We start from the raw sequence: 7,500 nt of genomic DNA, 5'->3' as shown, positions 1-7,500 counted from the left end.
GAGAAGCTGAATTTCTCCTCATGAACTCAAAGCACATTTATAGAGGCGGCACACACTCTTAAAATACTGATTATTGATTTAAACGCAAACGAATGGAACAATTCTAAAGACAAAAAGTCACAATCAGTCAAAGCAACAAATGAAATGAAATATTACAAATTGTGTGTAAACTTTGGGCCAAGTGCGTATATAATGTATATAATATATACTTTTCCCTGCTTATTTATTTCATCTCATGTATGTAGATATGTCGACTTTGTATTAAAACAGAATAACTGGATTTACTGAGTGAATGTCGTCTCTTATTTCATATCTGCTACATTATTCACAATCTGTGATTCTCTTATTATCTCTAATTAATACGTCAGTGGAAACCTATTTTAATTATCATTATCAAACTCATTAAAGTGTCGGTCACATGTTTATGCAGGTGAGCACTTATAACACTTCTCTTGCATTAATATATATAATTATAATCACTATACATTAACCGGAGGACTAAACATTGATTTACTTTTAAAAACATTGTTTGCTTAATATGAATCACTTCAGCAGATTCTGTCTTCAACCGACACACGCAGTATTTACTCATGCCTGTCTTTGATGGTTTGCTGGCTGGTTTTAGAAGGTTTGGGCACTAAATTAACTGAGAACCAGCTAAACTATCTTAAACCAGCTCAGACCAGTTAAGCAGTTTAGCTTGTAAAGTGTGTGTCAGGTAAGTGTCACTCGCTGGTGCTGGATGAAGATGATGATGATGATATAAACAGATTCTTTTGTTTTAGAAATACAGCTGAAGATCTGCCTGAATGCTGATGGACCGCAGACAATCATCTCTGACACAGGAAGTGATGTATGAAGTGTTTGTTAATCTCATTAAAAGTGTCAGTTTTATCACTTGCAGAAAAGAAGAATCCATGGGTGTGCCAGGGTGAGCAAATCCCACCCAAAAATGAAATCTCTCATCATTAAGCCCTCATGCCCACGATTTTATATTTTTCGTTTGTAAGAATTACACAGATTTGACCAAGATCGCTCGATGCTGAACAGGTCAATGTAACTATGGATTCTATAGAATAAACTCCAGCTTTTATTTGTTCTGCTGGACCTCTGTCTATCCTGGGCCTCGTCCTATAAAATAATTCTAGCTAAACGACATTAATGCAGAGGTTGTTAATGGACTGTTATGAGTGAGCTCAGAATTGGTCAAGCGCATTTGTGTGTAGCTCGTTTGTTAATGTTGCTTTTTCCTCTTGCTACTCTTCATTTTCACATGGCAACATTTCAAAACGGACCAAAACAGTGTCAATAAAAGTCACATGTGAGCAAACTGTCCCCTTATTGGTCAGAGAGTTTGTGCGCTGTTGTGGGATTTAGCACATCCATTGATATCCCAGTTAAATTGATATACCTGTACACATTTTGTCAAGCAAATATATTATCAAGGATTGTTTATGTCACATTATGCAAAACGTCACCACATGGTGCAGAATGCATGTTCCAGTCAGAGGTCGTGCTGCAAATACACTTAATCAGACACAATAAAGTGTTTACATCATGGTTAATTTATTCTTTATAAGTTGATGTAAAGGGATTAATGGAAAGGAGGCGAGAACCGGCTTGACAATATAAATCATATTTTAATAAGCAACTGAAACATAAAGACAAACACACATACAGGTGTCCGTAAATCTCTCTCTCTGTCCAACTGCTGTCTTCGGTCGGCTTTATCCCTCTCGGTACAACCCCCTCCCCTCTTTCCCTGGGGATGGGCGTGCCTTCCGCACCGTCTACTGGCAGGTCATCCCCGTCTACCTGGATTAGGGAGGAGAAAAGGGGAGGGAAACAAAACATTTGCCGATCGTGTCAAATAAACAAAAACATTTTAAAAATAGAAGGAAAGTCAAACATGGAGAGGAGAAAGAGAGAAAAAAACACTTACTCGCCGGTTCTCTGATACACCGTAGCTTGGTCCTCCACCACCCTCTAGTGGACGACAGCACTTAAAAAGCAAATCAATTACTTTTTCGTGCACAAGCCAGCCAATTAAGCACTCAACGACGCCGTTGGGACTCGAATTCAATTTCAAGTTGTTCGGACCTTTCGGAGCCCCGTCCGCCAACCCGTTGTAGAAAACGAATTAAACAAATTGCACGTGGGCTTTTTCTAGAAAGCTCCCCCAGCTCCCAAATTTCACACGGCGGTAGCCTGACGCCCCTCGAAAGACATACCGAGACCACGAAGCTCTAGAAAAAAGGAAAAGTTTTTTTTTTGGAGTTTGTGCAAGATTCTCACAAAGGCCTCTTGCACTGATAGCTTGACAGAGCCTCATGACTGATTAGAGAAAACTAGGTTGAGGGTCTGATTATATGCTCAGAAAGGTTCTAGAGACCCCAAATTTTGGATCCTGATTCGTGGGGCCAGACGCTCACGAACCGGGAGTTTCAAGAGCCTGCAACCTTTTGACCCCTCTTTTCCAGACGTCCCACTATCCCTTTGAATCAATGCATTTTTCACAACGTTTTCATGGACAACGTCCCTAAATGGGCCAAGTGAATGGAAAAAAAGGTCAAAAGGTCCATGGTCCCACTGTGAAAATGAATGGTACAAATGGTAAGTGGGAGGTGCTCTAACTTTGCTTCCTGAGCTCCAACGGACCCCACATTTCACACGGTGACACGTCAAGGGCCCCTTATCGATATGCTAAGAGGACTAAGGTCTAGGATGGAAAAAAGTATTTTTCATTATTTTCAACAGATCTCTCTCCCTGTCATAGGAATCAATGAGACAGGCTGCATTTTAGGCCTGTGTGCAACAGTACATTCATCAGAGGCTTTAATACTTAGCAAGCACCCAGGGCCTACAAAATCTAGGACCTGAATCGGGGGCCCATGACGATCAATTATCTGAAATTTCAAGATTCTGCGACCTTCGGAACCTCCCTTTCTAGACGTCCATCTTGCCCATTGAACAATGCAATTCTACAGCGGTTTCGTGTACGGGGTTAAAATTGGTGCAAAGACTTGGGGGCTTCTAATGCTTCATTGTTGGGCCCTCAGAAACAACATATTAAAAAGCTGTGTCCCTCAGAGTTAAGGAAGTACTTTAAAAAAAATCAAGAAAAATATTATAGAAAAATTATTGTCACATTACACTCATTAGTCAGCCAATTAAGCACTCAACGAAGTCATTGGGACTTGAAACTTTGCACACTGACTAGGAGGTCCCTGTGAAGCTACAGATATCAATTTGGAGTCATTTGGAGCTTTCGGAGTCGTGTCCACGGTCCCGCTGTGAAAATGAATGGTACAAATGGTAAGTGGGACATGTTCTAACTTTGTCACCTTTTTTTCACACGGTGACACGGTGAAGGTCCTTTTCATATTTGGCACCTAAACTATGGATTAGTCTCCCAAACACTGTTTGAGATGCAGACACACTCTCTCAGTTTAAGTCTAGCCTAAAGACTCTATTTAGCCAGACATACACCTAATTTATCATCCAACCCACAATTAGGCTGCTTTAGTTGGGTCTGCCGGAACCAGAAACCAGAAACATTGAACATGATCTCTAACTCTGCAATAAATTCAATGGCATCTACGCTTACATCTTTTTATTTGTTTCCCTGTCTTAACCTCGGGACTCCTATCCTGAGGTCACCAGAACCGGCTGGATCCAGCACCATTCCTGCTTCATGTTGGACTCCACTGCTTCATGTCGCTGAATGATGATGACTAAATGCAGCCGGTGCCAAACATCACTTCAGTCTATTATGACGGACTTCAGAGGATGAAATAATGCCAACTCCAACCTGCATCACCTCGGTCTATTGATGGACTACGATCTTGAAATGGAATGCATAGACTAGCTATTGCCAACAAAAGCCTTCATCAGCCAATTAACAAGGACAATTGCATCTATGTGAACTTCTGCAATTAATCAAGATGGACTTCAAAGCCTGTGGTCATTAATCTTACAGTTCAAACACAATTGATGTTTAATCACTGACCCTTAACACTTACTTAGTTTAATAATTTTAAACCATGACTTTAACTATACATAATTAATATTTACATTACATTCATAATGTTAGCCCGAGGGGAACTGACCCCCACAGTGAGTCTGGTTTAGGGTTAGGGTGGGGTTAGTCAGAGGGGAACTGGCCCCCACAGTGAGTCTGGTTTCAGGGTTAGGGTGGGGTTAGTCAGAGGGGAACTGGCCCCCACAGTGAGTCTGGTTTAGGGTTAGGGTGGGGTTAGTCAGAGGGGAACTGGCCCCCACAGTGAGTCTGGTTTAGGGTTAGGGTGGGATAAGTCAGAGGGAACTGGCCCCCACAGTGAGTCTGGTTTAGGGTTAGGGTGGGATAAGTCAGAGGGAACTGGCCCCCACAGTGAGTCTGGTTTAGGGTTAGGGTGGGGTTAGTCAGAGGGAACTGGCCCCCACAGTGAGTCTGGTTTAGGCTTAGGGTGGGGTTAGTCAGAGGGAACTGGCCCCCACAGTGAGTCTGGTTTAGGCTTAGGGTGGGGTTAGTCAGAGGGAACTGGCCCCCACAGTGAGTCTGGTTTAGGGTTAGGGTGGGGTTAGTCAGAGGGGAACTGGCCCCCACAGTAAGTCTGGTTTCTCCCAAGGTTATTTTTCTCCATTAATCGACATCTTATGGAGTTTTGTGTTCCTTGCCACAGTCGCCTACAGCTTGCTCACTTGGGTTATTAATACAATTATCATTTAATTATTTTTAAACTCTATTAAAAATCATTACACAATGATGATTCATCGACTTTATAGACATTACAGGTTTATCATCTTTTAATGCTGATATTCTGTAAAGCTGCTTTGAAATGATGTGTGTTGTGAAAGGCGCTATAAAAATAAACTTGACTTGACACGTCAAGGGCCCCTTATCGACATACTAAGAGGACTAAGGTCAAGGATGGAAAAAAGTATTTTTCATTATTTATTTATTCATTATTATTTTCAACAGATCTCTCTGCCTGTCATAGAAAAAAATGAGACAGGCTCCATTTTAGGACTGTGTGCGACAGTACATTCATCAGAGGCTTTAATACTTAGCAAGCCCCCAGGGCCTCCAAAATGTAGGACCTGACTCGGGGGGCCGTTGAGAAGCTACTGTTGTCAATTTGGAGTTGTTTGGACCTTTCGGGGTCATGTACACGGACCTCCTGTGTAAATACAAGGTACAAATTGTACGTGGGATGTCTTCTAACTTTGCTCCCTGAGCTCCAACGGAGCCGAAATTTCACTCAGTTGCACACTTAGTGCCCCTTTATCACATACTAAGAGGGCAGACTCCTCCTGTGATTCCTTTTTTTCACCTTCAAATTATGCCTTTTCGAGGGTGTGGGCAGGCACCGCAGCCACCAAACACGTGGCCCGTGAATTCCCAGAGCGTAAAAACCTATTTGGGAAAAACAGTTGGTTAGGGGGATGATAATGAGTCCGTGGACAGCCCAAGCCCCCGTTAACGTCCGCACCACACTCCAGGAAAAACACAGCCACGATGAGAGTTGGTAACGGCCCACCGACATGGTCTCTTTATCCACGGCCATGTGCAAGGGTGTATAGCCGTTCCTCGTCCGGGGATTGAGCTTCAGGAGCCGGTAGACCGCCTGCCTCTTCTGGTGCTCTTGCTCAGCAGTGCAGTCGAGTTTCTCCAACAGGAAGACGAGGTGCAGAATAATGGACAGGGCTTTGGTAAACTGCAGCGCCTCCGGAGGACTGTCCCGTTGCGCCACTGCACGCTCCACCTCCCGCACGCTCTTGCCCAGGACGGTCATCAGGTCCTGGAAGGTGACGCGGGTGGCCAGGGTGCCCTTGGCTCTGTCCTGAAGGATGAAGGAAAAGAGCTCAGCGAACGACAGGAAGCTGCTGGCAGCCATAGGGCTGAGTTGGTCCAGGTTGCTCTGCTGCATGTCCAGGGCGTACTTCCACAGGCTGATGCAGCGCTCGAAGTTGTTCGAGTCGGCGTAGACGGCCCCCCTGTAGCGGATGTAGTATGAAGTGCCCGGGTGCGAGGGGCCCAAGATGCGCTCCCTCACCAGAAGGGCCTGCATCCTCATCTCATCGGGGTCAGTGATGATCGCCTCCAGCTCCTCGACCGTGCACACCTCGTGCGCAATCGTACGCCGGGACAGGGGGACCCGGAGAGGGTTTGGCCAGAAATCCAGCCTTCTCGTCCATCTGCCGCAGTTCCATCGCTCTTCTCCAGTAGTGCATGGCGCCCAGCAGGTCACGTTTCTTGTCCACAAATGTTGCCCCAAGAAGTTCGAGGGCATCTATCCGCTCCTCTCTGGTGGCCCGGGGCTAGTGCACGAGATACTCAACTATATTGGTGTGACCAGTGACGCTGGCGGCCAGCAGCGGGGTCATGCCATAACCATCCCGCTCCATGCGGGCGTTACATTTCATCAGCATCTTCATGATCTCCAGACTTCTGGATTCTGCGCAGTCGTGCAGGGCAGTGTTGCCCTTCACACTCTTACGGTTGACGTCAGCCCCACGCTCCAATAGGAATGTGGCGATCTCCCTGTGGCCCTTGTAGCACGAGATCATCAGACATGTATGACCATGGCAGTTCGCCACCTTCATGTCCGCACAATGCTCCACCAGGTATCGAACGATCTCCAGATGACCATCGAAGCATGCGGCCCTCAGGGGGGTGGAGTTGGTCAGGGTGGTGTTATTGATGGAGGCTCCATGCTTCAGGAGTGTCTTCACTACTGGCAGATGTCCCGCGGCGGAGGCCGCCCACAGCAGCGGAGCGCCTTCAATCGTCTCGCCGTCAAAGTTCACGGAGCCTCTGCTCCACGTTGGCCTTGCAATGCTCCAGCAGGTAATCCACAACCTCCAGATGGCCGTACCGGGAGGCGATGAGGAGCGTCTTCTCCTCCGCCAGCGCTTCCAGCACCTCGGGACTTTTGTTGCACAGCAACTTCTGATTGAGTTTCAGTTTTCCGTCTCTAGCTGCATTAAACACCGGCGTATTAATATCCATCTTCTCGGCATGTGACGTCACAAACTGTCCGTTAATGCTCGTTTGAATGTAAAGGCGCGGGAAGCGCGTGTCGCTTCTGATTTAGAGGGGAAACATCTTTGCGCTGCATTTTACTGCCATTTTAAGGCTGAAATCGAAATGGCGTCGATATTGTTTGACAGCTCTATGTTTACCACTGAAGTGTGGAGCGCTGGTTCTTGTAGTTCATTCGTCCTGTCAGTATACTGCGGGAAGCGCGTAAAGAACTACAATGCCTGTCGGGCATTGCGAAAGTCACCAATACGTCGACCGGCAAGCTCGATTTGTAGGGAATATGTAGGGAATAAACAATAGTTTGGTCGTTTGAATCCGTGTTTTTGTACGGATCACAGAACTACATTCACCATAAATCAAGTGGTGAAACTCGGGCAGCGTGACGTAAACACGGAATGCATGAACAACTTGTCTGGCATGTATGAGGTCACTGTTTGGTTATATTGTACCCAAGT

At 45.7% G+C, this 7,500-nt stretch overlaps 1 pseudogene; it reads right to left on the bottom strand.

Moving 5' to 3' along the window:
• Nucleotides 1–5,340: 5,340 nt before the first annotated feature.
• On the bottom strand, nt 5,341–7,012 carry LOC127649754 (protein fem-1 homolog A-like; annotated as a pseudogene).
• Nucleotides 7,013–7,500: the final 488 nt, after the last annotated feature.

The sequence above is a fragment of the Xyrauchen texanus genome, chromosome 9 (assembly GCF_025860055.1).
Source record: "Xyrauchen texanus isolate HMW12.3.18 chromosome 9, RBS_HiC_50CHRs, whole genome shotgun sequence".
Classification (NCBI taxonomy): Eukaryota; Metazoa; Chordata; class Actinopteri; order Cypriniformes; family Catostomidae; genus Xyrauchen; species Xyrauchen texanus.
Note: the sequence above shows the minus strand (reverse complement) of the source record. Positions and strands in the feature narration are given on the sequence as shown.